At 41.9% G+C, this 17,332-nt stretch overlaps 1 protein-coding gene across 7 annotated transcripts in view; it reads right to left on the minus strand.

Annotated features, from left to right (window-relative positions):
* The window catches only part of LOC126373913 (zwei Ig domain protein zig-8-like), a 505,869-nt gene that overhangs the window by 109,166 nt on the left and 379,371 nt on the right, over positions 1-17,332 (minus strand). The gene's annotated exons all lie outside the window — the stretch shown is intronic.

Raw genomic sequence — 17,332 nt, forward strand, 5'->3', positions numbered from 1 at the left:
ATTTCACTCCCGCTAAAATAGACCTGATTCTAGGCTCGGTTGTATTCTCCCGTATTCTGGGGCAAAATAGGGTCTCCCGCGCCGATGATGAGCCCGTCGCGATTGAAACCTCATTAGGTTACGTAATAATTGGTCGGGCCCCCACTGAAGAAATCGTTCAAAATGCCGCTCGCGCGCTTTGTTGTACTGTGGATGAGCCATTCGAAACTCGCATGAATCGTTTTTTCGAATTAGAGGAAGTGCCTAATGCACCTAATATTCTCACGATGGAAGAGCAAAAATGCGAAAATTATTATTGCGATACTACTCGCCGCGATAGTAACGGGCGTTATATTGTTTCGCTGCCTTTCCGTGAAGACCCGTCTGTCCTTGGTATCTCGATGCCGGCAGCTGAGCGTAGGTATTTGGCATTAGAACGGAAGTTATCATTAAATAATACTGTTAAACAGGAATATGATAACGTATTTGTGGAATACTTACAGAAAAATTATATCCAACCGGTTGGTACTGTTGCGGAGGTTAATTCCGGTAATAATCAGTACGTAATACCCCACCACGGCGTAGTGCGCACAGATAAGAGTACTACCAAATTACGAGTAGTGCTAAATGCTAGTAATCCTACTACGTCAGGAAAGTCGTTAAATGACGTATTATATACGGGCCCTAACTTGCAAAACGATTTATTTCAGATATTACTTAAATTTCGTTTGCACGCCATCGCGTTAAGTGCCGATATCCGTCAAATGTATTTGCGCATTTTAGTCGACAACGACGACAGGCGCTTCCAGCGTTTATTATATCGGTTTGATCCCAATGAGCCCATTACCGTGTTCGAAATGACACGTGTTCCCTTCGGGTTATGCTGTAGTCCTTATTTGGCAATACGCACAGTGCGTCGACTCGCCGAGGATGAACTTGAGCGCTTTCCCGCGGCTGCAGCTGTCGCTAAGGCGGACATTTATATGGACGACTTAGCCACTAGCTGTTCCTCAGTAGCTGAGGGCGTTGAACTCTCGAATCAGCTGATCGACTTGTTTGCGGCTGGAGGGTTCGACTTGGTCAAGTTTTCGAGTAACTCACCCGAGGTACTAGAGAGCATCCCGGTCTCGCATCGCGTCTCGGAGGCGGTCGAGTTCAGTCCGGAGAGTCAGCTCAAAATTCTAGGACTCCATTGGGTACCGGCCGATGACGTCTTCACGTTCAGTGTTAATACGGAGCCGCGCGTGTGCACCAAGCGCAATATTCTATCCACTATTGCTCGATTATGGGACTTGGTAGGATTGGTGGCGCCGGTTATACTGCTCGCTAAATTAATTTTAAAATCACTGTGGCAAGCCAATGTCGATTGGGATGAGACTCCACCCCCGAAGATTATGTCTTTATGGCAACAGTTTGAAGCCGAATTACCGTTTCTCGAGTCTGTTAGATTACCTCGGCACGTAGGTGTTAACGATGGTGCCATAGTATCCGTGCTAGGTTTTGCTGACGCCTCGGAAAATGCCTACGGAGGCGTAGTGTACTTACATGTCTATTTCCCGGATACGAATCGTACAGCAGTTAATCTAGTGTGCGCGAAATCCAAGGTGGCACCGTCTAAAACTGTCATTACCCTCGCTAGGATGGAGTTGTGTGCGAACGTCATATTGGCAAAATTAATGCGTGTAGTTATTGATACTTACTCTTCACGCTGTAAGATTGATAATATATTTGCGTTTACTGATAGTACCGTGGCGCTCGCGTGGATTCACTCGTCCCCCACGCGTTGGCATACTTTCGTGGCGAATAGAGTAGCACAAATTCACGACAAGTTAGATCCCTGTTGCTTTCATCACATACCGGGGAAAGATAACCCCGCTGATTGCCTGTCGAGAGGTTTAACCCCTGCGCAATTGGTCGTGCATCCATTGTGGTTCGCAGGGCCGCAGTTTTGTTATTTATCACTCGCTGAATGGCCGGTTCACCCCTTCGATCCCGCGTCTGTCGAAGAAGCACCTGAAATGAAACCTAATGTATTAGTCACTACCGCACCATTAGACTGTCACACGTCGCCTCGTGTCTTCGGCGAACTCGCAGCACGCGTCTCTTCATGGCCCAAGTTACTGCGGATTGTGGTGTATGTTCTCCGCTTCGTTAAGAAGTTGCCGAATAAGTTTGAAGTATCTCATTTAGAGCAAGCTGAATTGACAGTGTTAAGAGACCTTCAATCGGCACACTTTCGCAATGACATAGTTAGTGCTCAGTCGGGAGACAAAATGACACCTGCGCTTATGAAGCTTAATGCTTTCCTTGAAGATAGAGTATTGCGTGTCGGCGGGAGACTTACTAATGCGGATCTGAACTATAATAGTCAGCATCCAATAATGCTCCCTCGCAAAGATCGCATTGTTGATCTTATCATTGATCATTATCACCGGAAATACTTGCACGCTGGTCCCCAGTTGCTTATGTCTTTATTAAGGCAAAAATACTGGATTCTAGCTGCGCGAAATATAGTGCGTAAACGTGTGCAACAGTGTAATGTCTGTTTCAAAGTGAAACCGCGAAACGATCACCCCTTGATGGCAAGTTTGCCGGCCTGTAGGGTACAGGAAGCGAAAGCATTCTGTCACACCGGAGTGGATTACGCCGGACCATTGCAGGTTTTGCCGTTTCGTCGTCGTGGTGTGCGCAGCCAGAAGGCTTATATTTGCTTATTTATATGCCTTGTTACTAAGGCAGTACATATTGAATTGTCTCCTGACCTGAGCACTGACTGCTTCATGAATGCGTTTAAACGTTTTTTGTCTCGCCGTGGCCCGGTCTCGGTAATGTATTCAGATTGTGGCACCAATTTTATTGGCGCGAAAACACACCTTAATGAAGTTTTTTCATTGCTCGAATCGGAGGAATATAAGGATAAATTTGCCAATGAGTTGCGCGAACATCGCATTGAATGGAAGTTTAATCCAGCGTCGGCACCTCACTTCGGAGGGCTATGGGAGAGTAATGTCAAAAGCGTTAAATCTCACTTAGCCAGAGTAGTTGGCAATCAGTTGCTTACCTTCGAGGAAATGACGACTTTACTCGTCCAAATCGAAGCGATTCTAAACTCTCGTCCTCTAACCGTGTTAAGTAGTGATCCTGCCGAACCGTTGGCTTTAACTCCATCACATTTTTTGGTAATGACTCCATTAAAGTCACTCCCGGTGGAAGACTTGTCAAATCAGAAGGTCACTCTGCTCCAAAGGAAACGTATAGTTGACTGTATGGTTCAGTCCTTTTGGAAAAGGTGGAAGATTGAATATCTTAACACCTTACAGGTTCGTAATAAATGGTTGAAAACTGGAAAATCTATTCAAACGGGTACCGTAGTGCTTCTTAAGTCTGACAATAGTGCTCCGTTGGATTGGCCTCTAGGCGTTATTAAACAAACGTTTCCCGGAAAAGATGGCATAGTCAGAGTTGTGGATGTCCAGACCAGACTAAATCTGGAATCTATCGTCGACCAACTGTGAAGGTCTTTCCACTCCCTAATCAGTAATTTTATACAGTCCGCTTAATTATTCTTAGAAGTAAATAAAATAATATTATCTTTATTAGTATCAATAAACTCTAAATATACATCGTTGATAAAAATAAAATAAATTTAACTAATATAAATTGTAAAGTAAACAATAGTTCAATACCTAACTTAAAACCAGTATTAAACATAACACTTTCATTTTATAAATTATAAATAAACAGTAAAATAAATAATTGTTAATTTAGGACAAAATATAATTTAAACTAAACTACTTCAAATGCCTTAATAAGTAATAACTCACTAAAAAATAAACTTGCAAATTAGGTAATTTTTGGGGGTTTATTGAAGGACTTTGTCCTGTCAACCCGGGGGGCATGGTTTGGCCAAATATTATAAATTCCAAAGCTGTAAAAAGAAACAAAAAATATAATGCTCTTAAATCTAGTTAATAGGCAGTGGCTATTTCCATCCCTTTCGCACGTATGTGCGCATCTATTACCTGTCTCGCTCCTTACCCCTTTCTCACCGGAAGGCCGGAAGCGAAGAAAACAAAACCAGTTGCTAATTGACCGCGTCCGCGCACGTTTCGAGTTCCCCAAAAATATCGGGAAAACTACATAATTTCAGTGAATAAAGAGCTACAGTGAAGTGATATTTGGTGTGTGGTGTTAGTGGAATAGGACTTCCACCTTTATTCCACGGGAGGCCTCCCCAATTTGGATTTTGTCGTATACACGAGGTGAGTCCTTTGAATCCTTTCCCCTTTCTGCCACTGCCTAATTATTTAGTAAAAATAAAACCAATTTCTATTAATAATTATACAAAACTCCAGCGCCTTAACACATCTCGAATTATACAGTAAGTAATTAAAACTCGAAAGATTCATTCATTTGATTAGCATAATAATGAAACAAGGGCGCAAGCCATTAAGGGCGCGAAGTTCCCCAATTACTGCGAGCGGCGCAGTGTATCGGCGCCCGCTCACTGCGCGCAACACTCCCGATTGTGATAATTAAACTCGCTCGTGATTAAATAAACCTAGCTTAATTAAGGCATATTCACAAGGCGGCTTAGCGGCGGCCGCGCACGTTATCCGGCGGGTCACACGCGCGACACCGGCCGATCACAGCGCCGCCCGCGCCGCCGCCAACTTTGTTCAAGTTTCCACGCCACACTTTGTTTCTTACACCGCTCACAACACTATTATTTACGACGTCGTTCGAAACAGATTCTACTAAAACTACTTTCAAATGCACGCATAAAATCGAACAGTAAAATCGCGGCGGCATGTATTGGCGCCGGGCTGCAACACACGAATACACATCTCTGTCATTATCAATGTGCCCTTACAATGTTCTATGCAAATACGACTAAAATTTTTGTATGATAGTGGTAAAAGCAATAATGAGGAGGCAAAGCGCAGACAGCAGGCAGCGCCGTCGCCGCACGCCACCTTGCCTGACTTCACACACTGATGCACACAAACAATCTCTTTATGACATTACATTTGGATTGCATGGAGACATCCCCTGACTGCGGGGCTAAATGATATGCTTTAAAAACTTGCTGCACGAGGAGAGCGCGCGACTAAGCACTTACGACTCGCAAGCACGCACGCACTGTTCCACGAACTCACCCATAAATAACCTGTCATTGCCAATTATCCCCTGATTATGTGCTTATCATCAGGAAAGTAATAATACATTTCAAGGAAATCGGTAGTTCTCCACGCGCTGAATGACGTTACCTACACTTAAGAGAGTTAGGTAGAGCCATTGATAACAATTTAGGTCAAATGTTTGCCGACAGTGATGGATTATCTGTCATCTTCAGTTAGAACTAGATTTCATTTCGTTCAAGTATACTAGAAGCACTCAAATGTAGGCTCTAAGTAGTTTTATTTGGTTTAGAGCTCCACTGAGGCTGTAGTTAAGGATGTTTTATTTTTGGAAACCACTTCCAGCGAAGATTCCGTTCTTGGCAAACAATCAAAGCCGGGCGCGGAGTAGCAAACGTCCTCTCCTACAATTCACGCCTCGCGTTACAAACTGTATAAATGAAGATTTATCCTCACGGAGGCTCAAGGTCGGTCCTAATCGGGAGTGGCGCTTGGAATGGATATTTCTTTGTGATTTTTCACATTTGGGGGGATGTCCGGGGCGAGACAGGGGCGGGGCAGCGGGGCGAGGGGGGGGGGGATCACAATGCGCTCGTTAGCTGTCACCTCGCCGTCGCCATATTGTCTCCGATTTCTCACCGGGGAAACTTCTTCCACTTTTTGTAACTGCGGCTGAAACTTTTATTCCTTGAGTTATTTATTTTTACACGGACCCGTCGTCAAGCCAGCACTCACTAAATAAATTACAAGCAGTCGTTAAAGCAATACTCGATATTCTGTCCCAGTGAGTTTTACGGCGACTGAGCTCTGCTATTAAGACTATTGAAACGTTGCGAGCGCAGGACGCTTCACTAAACATTGTACACATTACTTAGATACTTTGTAGTTTAGTATCGACCATTGCTTTGTTACTAATTGAATCGTTTCCTATAGAATTATAGCTCGGCGGTATCAGCTGCTTCTAATAATAGCCGCTTACAATTTGTTCGCGTTACATAAATTGGGTCACAGCAGACGCCCGCGTATGTAAATGTAATATAAGTGGAATAACAAACACTAAAGCAATTTCGGCACTATTCCAGCGAATGAAGTCATTGTGTTAATGCCACATTTGCTCCCATTTGGTTCCATTTAACATGTTTTGCTTGAAAACAAACAGTCGTCAGAAGTCGTAAAGCCTGCGAGAAGGTGAGGGGAATTACCGCGGCCAGGATTGTTGTCCACAAGTTCATGTGACGCCGCGGAGCAACACCTCGCGTCAACATTTGCTTAGGACGACGCCGCCTTGTTTTGGTGTCACCTACACACATATACCAGCCCGGCACTCGATTATTTTATGTGAATAAAGAGTCAAGTTTATCGCTTGAACAATGACGAAAGGAACAACGAAAAAAGTAAATACTGTCATACTGCCACGTCAAAAGTCCACTAGGGTACCTGTTTGAGTAATTGGGCGGTATCACTGTAGTAACTACTGCACGTAGTTGTCTCCTGACATTTTGTGTTTCTGCCTCTCACAATCTAACAATCTTCTCTCGTGTGGGTTGTGAAATCAATGTCTCCTGAAATGACCGATGTAACGACTACATACTTATTGAAATAGTACCCAAGACCATCTCATCTTGGTTTCGGACAATCGAGAGATCAGCCTGCAATGACCAAACTAGGGATCACAAAATTATTTTGAAACACGTCCCCACCGAGATTCGAAGCCAGGACCTCCAGACCGGAGCTCAACGATCAACCGGTGGACCACGGACGATCGTTAAAACATGAATTTCGGAAGCAAGTTTATGCGCCATGTCGTATGAACGAGACTTTCTATACACAGAAATGACTCATAACACTGTCATAGCAGATCTGAGCGTCGACACATTTCGCGACCTCGCTGTCACAACACAACACATTCTTCATATTGTCATGTACTTCCGCGGGAGTATTCGTTTCTTACGTGTGTCGGGTATGTGTCGCCTGATTCATAATAGTACTCCGAGCTGCCACAGACACACACACAGACACACACACAGAGTCCTCTCCATTTGTCTATGTTAACTAACAGATGTTTTGTTCGTTGAATCATCTTTATCTAAAAGGTTGCCTTGATGTTTTCCTTTGAACAAAATTTTCCTATTTAGGTATTGATAAAGCTAATGAACGAAAGAAAAGACCTAAAGAAATCTCTAAATCTTTTCTAAGCGAGGGAACCACTGACCTTCCAATACCCTGCATATTTCAGATTACATTACGCACGAGATTTCAGTTTTCTCGTTTCATTTTTAAACGGAATTCCAGTCTCTGCTTACCCCGGTGGGCCTGTTGTCTTAAACGTTGTACCGGGTGAGAGCCTTCAGCGCTCCCCATTTGTTCGGCCAAGTAGTTAATGCCATCTGCTGCAAATCTACAATAAGTCACGTCAAAAAAAAGGTGGGAAATGTGAATTTTAGGGCAGTTTATTTCTTGAGGCAAAGCTCATTTGTAATTATCTGGTGACGTCCCCAGGATATGTGGCGGAAGTGTGAGCGATACATCTGCGAGGCAGAAATATCACGACGAGGCGGGGGCGGGCAGGGGGGTGGCAATTAACCGGAATAATCCTGCGTTTGTCCGCTCGTCCGCGCATCAATCTCGGCGCACACGATGCAAAATTTTACTTGCCCACGTGTGTATAAATGTTCAGATCATAACATGATATAGCATCACGCCAGGGTCGCCTAGAGGGCAGTTATGTTAAATTGGTTTAAGCCGTGGAATATGAACTCACATACCTAGCTGAATGTTACACAAACGAATCACTGATATTCATATCATATAAAGAAACGAGTAGGTACCTAAATTTTTTTTTTTTTTTTATTATTATAAACAATTGCAAAGTACATTATCATGTTTAGTACAGTACATCACAAACTTAAAAAGTTTTACCGTGCACTGTAGATTCGTCGATTATAATCGGTAACAGATCAACAAATTATAACAATAACAAGATGAGGTAGACATAGATATGGTCGAACACGTATGAATCATAATCGCACCGATCGTTCTTGCAGATGTGCAGTGTGCAGTCGTTTTTGTTTACCTACATAGTGTTGTTTGTTATGAGCTTTCTATGTGTGCGAAATAATGCATACAGCGTGTGTTAAATTTTGAGTGTTTTCCGTTCCAAGTGGGTGTCGTTATTTATAGCTAATATTTATCATTAAGGTGTGTAATAAGTTATATAATTATATATATTACATATACACATACAATTACACATAGACATATATACAATATACTAGTTTATTAGTTAATAAGTGATTTTATTTATATAATATGTAATAAGTTTGTCTTTTATATTGGCCTTTGTTAAGCTATTTTTCAGTGCATCGGGTAATTCGTTTATAATATGGGGAATTGTAGATACTATATGATGTTTCCCGTACAGATTGTTGTACCGCGGTAAATGTAATAGTTTCTTCCCTAGGAATCAGTTCTTCAGTATAACATTCTTGTTCCGGATGCTTTCTTCACTCAGAAATGCATCAAAATGTGAGAATCCAGATCGTCCGTGTGATGGTGACAGTTGGCAAGCGGCGCGCGACCACCGCGACCATCGATCACGTATCACCGTCGGTGCCAAGACCGTGTCGGCGCGCGCCATCAATCTTCGTCGGCGACAGTCGATGCACCGTCGAATGCTGCCGTCTTTTTGTGCATTTACCTCGACTCGACGCTCTGTCTTGCTGTTGATACATACTGTTCTATTCAATGGTTCGATTTAGTAATATCACCGATGAATTTAGATTCGAAGATTCAAATAACATTGGTTTTATCAGAAGACTTGCAGCTTTTGATAATAATAACATTTTGTTTGTTAGAATTTATGAAAGCAAACAAAACAAATATTATGGGTTGAACTGCTTATCCCCTCAGGCGTGTTGTAAAAATACAAACAGACATTTTGTCTTTTCTAGTATGATGAATCATTATTATGCCCATCGCCCGGCTGATCATTTGTCATTATTTCAATGACTTCGTATAAAGAGCGGCTGCAATTTGTCTTTTGATTACATGTGGATCTGTAGGTACACTTTCGCTTACACTCACGGATTACGGGCGTGTGTTTACGAGTACACGAAGAAATTACAAGGACGTATGAATGTCAAATATATTCAATATTTCAGATGAAAAATAAAATGTAACTGTGACCTCAAAATGTTGTTTTTATCGTTATTTATATATAAGTCGGTGCGCAGTCGTTTACCTTCAAGGGTTCCTCGAAAGTGTCGTGGGCGTACTTCTTATTAAGAGACAGTTCTAGGTCATTTAAATATACGTTGTTTATAGAGCCGTTATAAACAGGAATTGACACAACTTCTAAGCTGTGATTCAAATTCATGTATTCACCATTTCCCACGTTTAGCGTCAGTTTACGAACGATCATAATTAAACTAACGCTGAAGACTTGCTTTGTAATAATTGTTCTGGTACAGACGTGCGGTATACTGTGTGTATGAAGGTTTCAAGAAGTAATTAAACTTCAGCCACCGGAATTATACTGTGTAAGTATTAGTTATATGTAGCTGTTTCGAAGAGGTATGTGCGGGCGGCGAACAACGCGGTTGCGCCGCGAATAATGGCGCCATGTACGTTCGGAAACATACATATACAAACATGAGGAAAAAAGCACATTTGTAACGTTTATCCGGATGTATTCATACTCGGTGTCAAAAAAATAGAATACCTCATAAAGAGAAGGGAGTTTTTGTCAGAAGAAACAAATGAGTACGGCGGCGCCCCTCCTCCCGACATTGTCACGTGCGCTGATAATGGAATAGGTAATTATCCCGTATACGGGTACGCGGTGACCGACCCGAGCCGACATTTTATTTGGTCGCGCTTTATTAAATAACATTATTCTACTTAGTCCCCTCTAAATTCTGCGACCAAGACCATAAGCATCGAAATTCATTACGGTAGCTCCGGTAAGCCCACGAATTGCAATATTAATGTTGTTTGGGTGCAACTGACTCTTTGATGAATTTGTTTCGGTGTATTGGTCCGGGCGCGGTCCGCTGGGCCGACCGCCGACCCGCGAAATGGAGTGCGCTGCTGAAACTTATCAAACGTTTGCGAATCGTTTTCCGAGTATATGTGCAAACGACGCAATAACCCGGCGAGGAGAGCCGACGGCGGTGGGACGTAGCCAGTGCGTATATCTTTATTAAGTCAGCGGCGGCCGGCGCGCGCGCGGCATGGTAAGCAGCGGCACTCGCGCCCGCCGCGGATCATCCGCACAAATCCGCGCCGCCATTTGTCAAAGGACTAATTTGCAACGTGCGGATGTTAAGTTTTTGGAGGAACGTGCGAAGTTTGTAAGTGCCGCGAACGGAGATGTATGTGACGTTTATGACTTCTTGCGAGCATTCATTGTTTCTCGAGTCTCTTCTTGACAAAATATGACATAATGGCATTATCTTGGCAGTAAGTACCTAACAGGCACAATTTACATTTTGATAAGTAGGACATTACTTCGTTGCGGCTGAAAATATAACATTCGTATTTTTTGATTTTCCGTTTGTGTGTGGAGTGAAAGAGTGGAGTATAAAAGACTGACATGGATATTGTAAGTCCGAGCGCGGCTCCATAGGTGCATGAATAGCGTGAACTGCATTCACGTTGAAAGGCGTCTGTGCAAACGGGCCTTTGGCGGGGGAATATATCGGCGCAAATACGGCGCAGCAATTCGGGCATAATGACTAGTGGGCGCGTTACTGCCGCCATATAGCGTCACAAACAGTTATTATCGGACACGTACGCTACGCGCGGATACGTAAAAAACGCAATAAAAAGTAAGGGCGTGGAATAAACGGGACGTACCTGAATTCCGCAGCGCGGCTCGTAAACACGGAGTGTTGCGTATACTGCCTCGTGTACCGCGCGTATTGCAGGTACGTACGAGCCGCGCGCGTTACTTAGTCCCACATTACGAGTCGCCCTTTTCGGTCTATATGGCCGCCTTTACGTCTCGCAGCTGGGTCGCACTTAGCAAGCTTAGGCGTGACACTCCATCACTCCCGTCTTTAGGACTTAAGTACGGTTCGTAGATGGCTATACAATTTCGGAACTCAAATCATCTGGCTCGGAAAGCCACTTGTTTTGAGCTCGAATTTCCATAAATTACAACGTTTCACGTGGACAGTTAATTTAATTTACGATTTGTTAGACGAACATCTTGCGCCGCGCGCGTTCACGGCCGGCGCTCCACCCTTCCTTTGTCCGCTGTTAATTTTTCAACATTAAACAAAATGTTTACAACCCTTACACCGCAGAAAATGCGCAGTGAAAAATGTGGAGATTGTTTTATTCACCGTCACGCGCGCCACCGCGCACCGGCCCGCATCGCGCGGCGCGCGCCTCGTGGCGGGAGATAGCGCGGCGGCGCGGGGGTCGCAGGTCGACGGCTGGCTGGTTTATTACGTTTTGTGTGCCGATTTGCCGACGAGAAACGTAATATTAACATACCAGCCAACAAAAATAGCAATGTATTTCGACATTGCTCGAGACGTAACGTGCGTGTGTTCATCATAACGTGTCGGAGACTGGCAGGAATACTAAGTCCTATAAAGCTAAAGCTGTAACATGGGTGTGATTTTTCAGTGTGTAGGTATACTAAGAAGCTGAAAATTATTTCAGATTCAAGAATTTCGGAATTAAACATATGGGACAAAGAGGAAATGCAAGCTTCAGGTCCGTGAAAAGATGAATCTTTACTCACTTTTATAGAACTTTCATGACAAGGTAAATATATATAACTGCCGCAAAGATAAGCGACGTGAAGCCACTCGCCGTAAAGAGACTCGCCGTAGCGGGAATCGACGTTCGGAGAGTCACTGTCAACGCCACAATTCCTATTTTACATAATAACTAATAGCGCCAGGTACCAGATACCAGTCAATCGCTAAGTAGGTATTCAATAAAGTTATACAAACGACCAATCCTACCTACTTATAAGTAATATTTTCATTTATTAATAAAATCGAGTATAAGAAGCACCTACTCACCTTTTATTTTTGCTATTTATTCAATATTTGCTTCGCAATATAGACATGCTTACCTGGAACAAGAAAGAATTAACAATTAATGAGCTATTTTTACAAATTTATTAGTATATCTGGCTATGTTTTTTATGTAAGTACTTAAGTAGATCATGTAATCTGAAAAGAATGTCTGTGCATAGTAATGTAGGCGTAGGGTGAATATAGGCTAAAAAGATAATTAAACTAAACTATAAATATCGGAAGTCGATATCATTACCGTGAACTCAAAAATATCCTAGAATGTTTTGTCTTATTGCATATATATCCAGTAATAATTTTATTTATATAATTTGGCGACGTACTATTTGTAAAACAACAAAAGATTTTTTGGATATTTTAGGCTTAATAATAATGATACAGAATTCCGATTTTCGAAGAACCACCCTTAAGCATGACGGTTACGTTAATTTTGAAATTCTCTAAAACTCTTCTTCGCACTTCCATTATTACTGCAGTAACATGGCAATATAATTTCTTTATTCTTATTTTTTTTTGTATAGATTAAGTTGTATAGAGAAAGTGATTGAGTCAGTGAGTGTAAAAGTAGCATGGAAAATGCTGCACCGACAAGAGCGTGGCTCTTAAATTGACGATGATGAGGGAAAGTGATATCTTATGTAATTACTCAGCTGCCAGAAGTGTAGTAATAATTAAAAGTTGTCCATCGCCCGCTCGTTACCAGCAGTCGAGATTGTCACGTTCACCGCCACTGAGCTATTGATTCATTTTAACATAGACTACCGACACGCCCCGACTTTGCACGGGTAGTGTATTATGTGAGTTTGGAGTCCGACAGCTTTAAAATAAACAATTCTCCATACAAAATTACACCCTCTATTTCACCCTTTGTAAGGGTTGCTTTGAAATATAAATGTATACATTTTTTAGTAATTTGAAACACTACTATTGAAGTTTCTTAGGGGTCGAATTTCGCAAAATCCCGTTTTAGTGAGCACCTACGTTCTATAAGGACCCCCTGTAAGACTCCTATCACGTGTAGTTTCTGAGATTTCGCGATGTGTGCTCCAGTCAGTTATATTCTGCTTTTAGTTATCTATAGATTTGGGCAATGTCCCGACACGCGCGGGTGTAAGATCCTTACATCACGTGATAGTATAGTAGATAATAGTATTACGGCGGTATGTATGAATAGAGGTTTGAGACAATATTCCTCTTACTAAAATCACAATGCAGTGGGCTCGCCCTATTCAACGTTGAGATATTATGTTGTAGACATAAATATGAACGTGTGTATAGCATTTCGGAGTATTTAGTAGTGGCTAGCCGCCATATAGTGTCTATGATTATAGTGTAGTGTTATTATAGTGGCTATAATCAACAAATAACTAAATTACGTGATCTTTCAACATCACAAAAGCTTTAGTTAAAGTAATCCAGAATGTTTGACGTTCTAATCGTACTCGTACTCTTATACCCACGTCAGTAACATCCACTAATTTAATTAAGTATAATTAGGTACAGAACCTCGATTCGGTAACTAATTAAATATTTAGTTAGTAAGTGCTGCCCTTCCCCATTACGGGCCAGTGTTTGTAGCGGATCCAGTAACTGGTTGGCGTCGTGGGCGAGTCAAATACACCTTCATAATGATGTCAGCGCGCTCCAACTTTAAACTGGAAAGTTAACCTGTTGGGGATCGTTTAATAATCAAAACACATTTTAATTAAGGCACGATGAGTTTCAGAATATTAGAGCGGCGCCACACATTACGCATTCACCGTCGCGTCGCCCGCGCCCACACCGCCGCGCCTCCTACAACGATTAAACTTAAAATTGTTCGCGAACCACTCAAAATGTTCCCATTAAACAATTAACCCTCCGAATCGGAATGATAAACATTTGGATTCGAAACAAATTATAAACTCAATCTGTGAGTTGTCGCTCAAAGAGCAATAACGACGTTACCCCGACGTCGCGGCGGCGTACTCTGATGACATTTAAATTTAATTATCGTTTCAATTCGACACACACGCCGCCCCGCGGGAACTTATCGCCCAACTATCACTTACATAACCTCACTCGATTATCATCGAAGACACGCGTGTCGCCGCGACACCGGCCGCCGTGTCTGACGTCACGTGACGCGTCCATCCTAACGCTGATACATTGTGAGTATCTGTAATTTTCTTGTCGCAGCGAATAGATAGCCGGTTAAACTATTTTGCTAAAGTGTGTTTGCCTTTCCACGGCTAAGAGGCTTGTTGCCCTAGAAAGCCGAAACTTTGCACTTACAGCACTTTCACTAAAACACTTTGTGCTAGAGCTAACGGAGCGAGATTTTCAATTTTGTCGCGAGCCCCGCAGCCGGCGCCGCCCGCGCCGCCCGCTGTCGCCCGGGTATAACTTCCTTGGAAAAATGATATTTTACAGTAAACACGACGTAAGGAGATGTGAAATGGAGCGCATTTGACACTTATGCTGTCTTAGTTCTGAGTTCAATATTTATCTTTGTGAGCGAGTAACTACGAGTACTTATATTGTCTTTAAACATAATGCTCGTCCCTCGGTGTGTTCACATTTCATCGAGACGTTTTATCGTGTAAGTAGTTTAAAAGATTTTCATATCAAAAATATATGTGGTATTATGAAAACATTTCATATGGTACGTTTTCTTGGATGTAGTTGCGTCGCTGCGCACGTCTCGCGAGCGTCTAAATGAGACAACCAGTGATCAAACGACGCGCAAACACAGTCGACAGCGCGACAAGCCACATCACACCGCAATATTGCGATATTCCGCGACGTATAATCGTACTTACATGTGGAATATAAATATACGCGCTAACTTTCCGCCCGCGACTTCGTCTGCGTGGACTTCGAATATCACACGCGGCACTTTTTTCTTCCACTCACCAAGGGGGTGATAAATTCCATGTATTAATCTCGCATGACTATGATATTTTTATAACCCTACAGTGTGATTCCTAAATCGTAATTTGTGATGTCGCGATTCCTAAATTGAATGTCTTACAAAATAAATAGATTTTGTAAGACATTCCAACACAATATACATTGTTTACGGAATAAATGAAATTGAATTGATTTCCGGGATTATTTTTTCCGGGATTATATAACCAGATATATTTGTTTGACTCTCAAATTACCTCTATGCTAAAAATCTAAATCGGTTTATTGGTTTAAGAGTGAAAGGGTAACAGACAGCCAGGCTTACTTATGTAGTATATCTCCAAGTGATACAAACCCGCGTATCGCAGGCAAATGACGCGGCCTTACGGGGTACGGTCATTAGTGGTAGTACCATTTGTGTGGAGCGAGTGTGCCAAGGGATATTACATGTGGGTGGAGTAAATTGATGTGCCAATATTTAAATGGAAAATGTGTGTTTCGATTACATAACGTAACATTAACAGCCTATATACGTCCCACTGCTGGGCACAGGCCTCCCCTCAATCAACCGACGAGTGAATGAAGCATACTCCACCACGCTGCTCCATTGCGGATTGGTGGAAGTGTTTTTACGGCTAACAGCCGGGACCAACGGCTTAACGTGCCCTCCGAAGCATGGAATCATTTTACTTTTTCGAATTTGGCTTTTATAATGTTTTCGGAGTTTCATAATGTTGCAAATGAATAATCTTAATTAGCTACGTGGAGGTAATTTCTAAATATATATGCTTTGATGTGGCGAGTGAACGAGGAAATTAAATATAATCAGATTACATTTTTTGCTACACATTGAGGCTTCACTGGGGTCATTATTATATACTTGTTCCTAACAGTGAGACGTATTTATACTGTTTATGTTTATGTCGTGGTCAGATCTTAAAATTGATCATACATAATGTGTTCATATTTCATGAAATTGCCAACGTAGGTTGATCGTATCTTTGAAACGTCAAAATTTTATGATACTTCAATCAACGTTTGGCTATATCGTTAATGTAGGCGGTGTCCATGCTATGTGGTGTAATAAAAATGCGAATAGTCGATTAATTTCTTAGGTTCACAATTATTTACCTAATCGATACTATCGATATGGAAAATTGTACAATTACATTGATTCATCGATTATGTTATCAATGAAATTTTAAATATAAGTAATCAACACCAGCGCCACTAACGGTGGATAATGTTACTAATTTTACGATATAATCATATCGTTTGACCATAATCATACATTTAGTTGCTCATATCGTTAAACGTTTTGTGTTCATTGATCTGGCCAAACTACATCATGATGTGGCCAACGAATGATATTATATTTCATAAAATAGGACCATTTCGTGAAATGATCGAGCACATCATGAAATGATCAATTCTAAGAAAGCTTCGCGCAATGTTGTATCTGTTGTAAAAACTCTATATTTATTAATATGACACTGGTTGTTTTTTTGATATGACGGTATCTATATGATTTTTAAATTATTCAATTTTAACTATCTGCCTAAAGGCTAGGTTATAAAGCTCTCTTTATCATAACGTTTGCGTCTTTTTACTGCAGTATCAGGTTTAGTGTGAGCGCGCTTACAGTTGACAGTGACCAGGGTTCAAGGACGGTGGGATCACAATTGGTGACGCAACATTCGCTGGCAATTAGGCGTTTTGTTGCGAGCTAATCCCGGCTTAGCAGCGGGTCAGCGTTTCGTTATCACATTAAACGCCGCCGACCGGTGACCCGCCGGCTCTATTTGTTTATTGGATAACTTTCCGCAATCAAATCTGATTCCCGCTTAGTTTTCCACTCCGAAGCAAATTGGTTTGATAATGAGAGTGTTAATATTCATTGGTAGATCCGACGACGGGTTAGAAAACTATGAAACGCAATGCCTAAACTGAATAGTGGTTCAATTATTTGCTTTGTACGATCACGGTACTTGTAAATAGAAATGAAAAAATAACAATATGGGGATACGGTACGTGCCACATAGATTTTTTAAAACGGTTGTACCCATATTTTTTTCTACTTTCTTCTCCGAAAGAATTTTAGTTTAAAAGTGGACAGCTTTTTCAGCGTCGAGAATTTTACTCTTTCGCTGAGGGAATTGTGTGAAAACTGGCATTTTGCGAAAGAAGCCTTCGTTAGCGGCGACTGACCATGCGAGTCCCTGCCTCCAGCGGGTAACAGGAGTAACAAGCAATTTATTTATAATTAAA

This window comes from Pectinophora gossypiella, chromosome 2, assembly GCF_024362695.1.
Source record: "Pectinophora gossypiella chromosome 2, ilPecGoss1.1, whole genome shotgun sequence".
Lineage (NCBI taxonomy): Eukaryota > Metazoa > Arthropoda > Insecta > Lepidoptera > Gelechiidae > Pectinophora > Pectinophora gossypiella.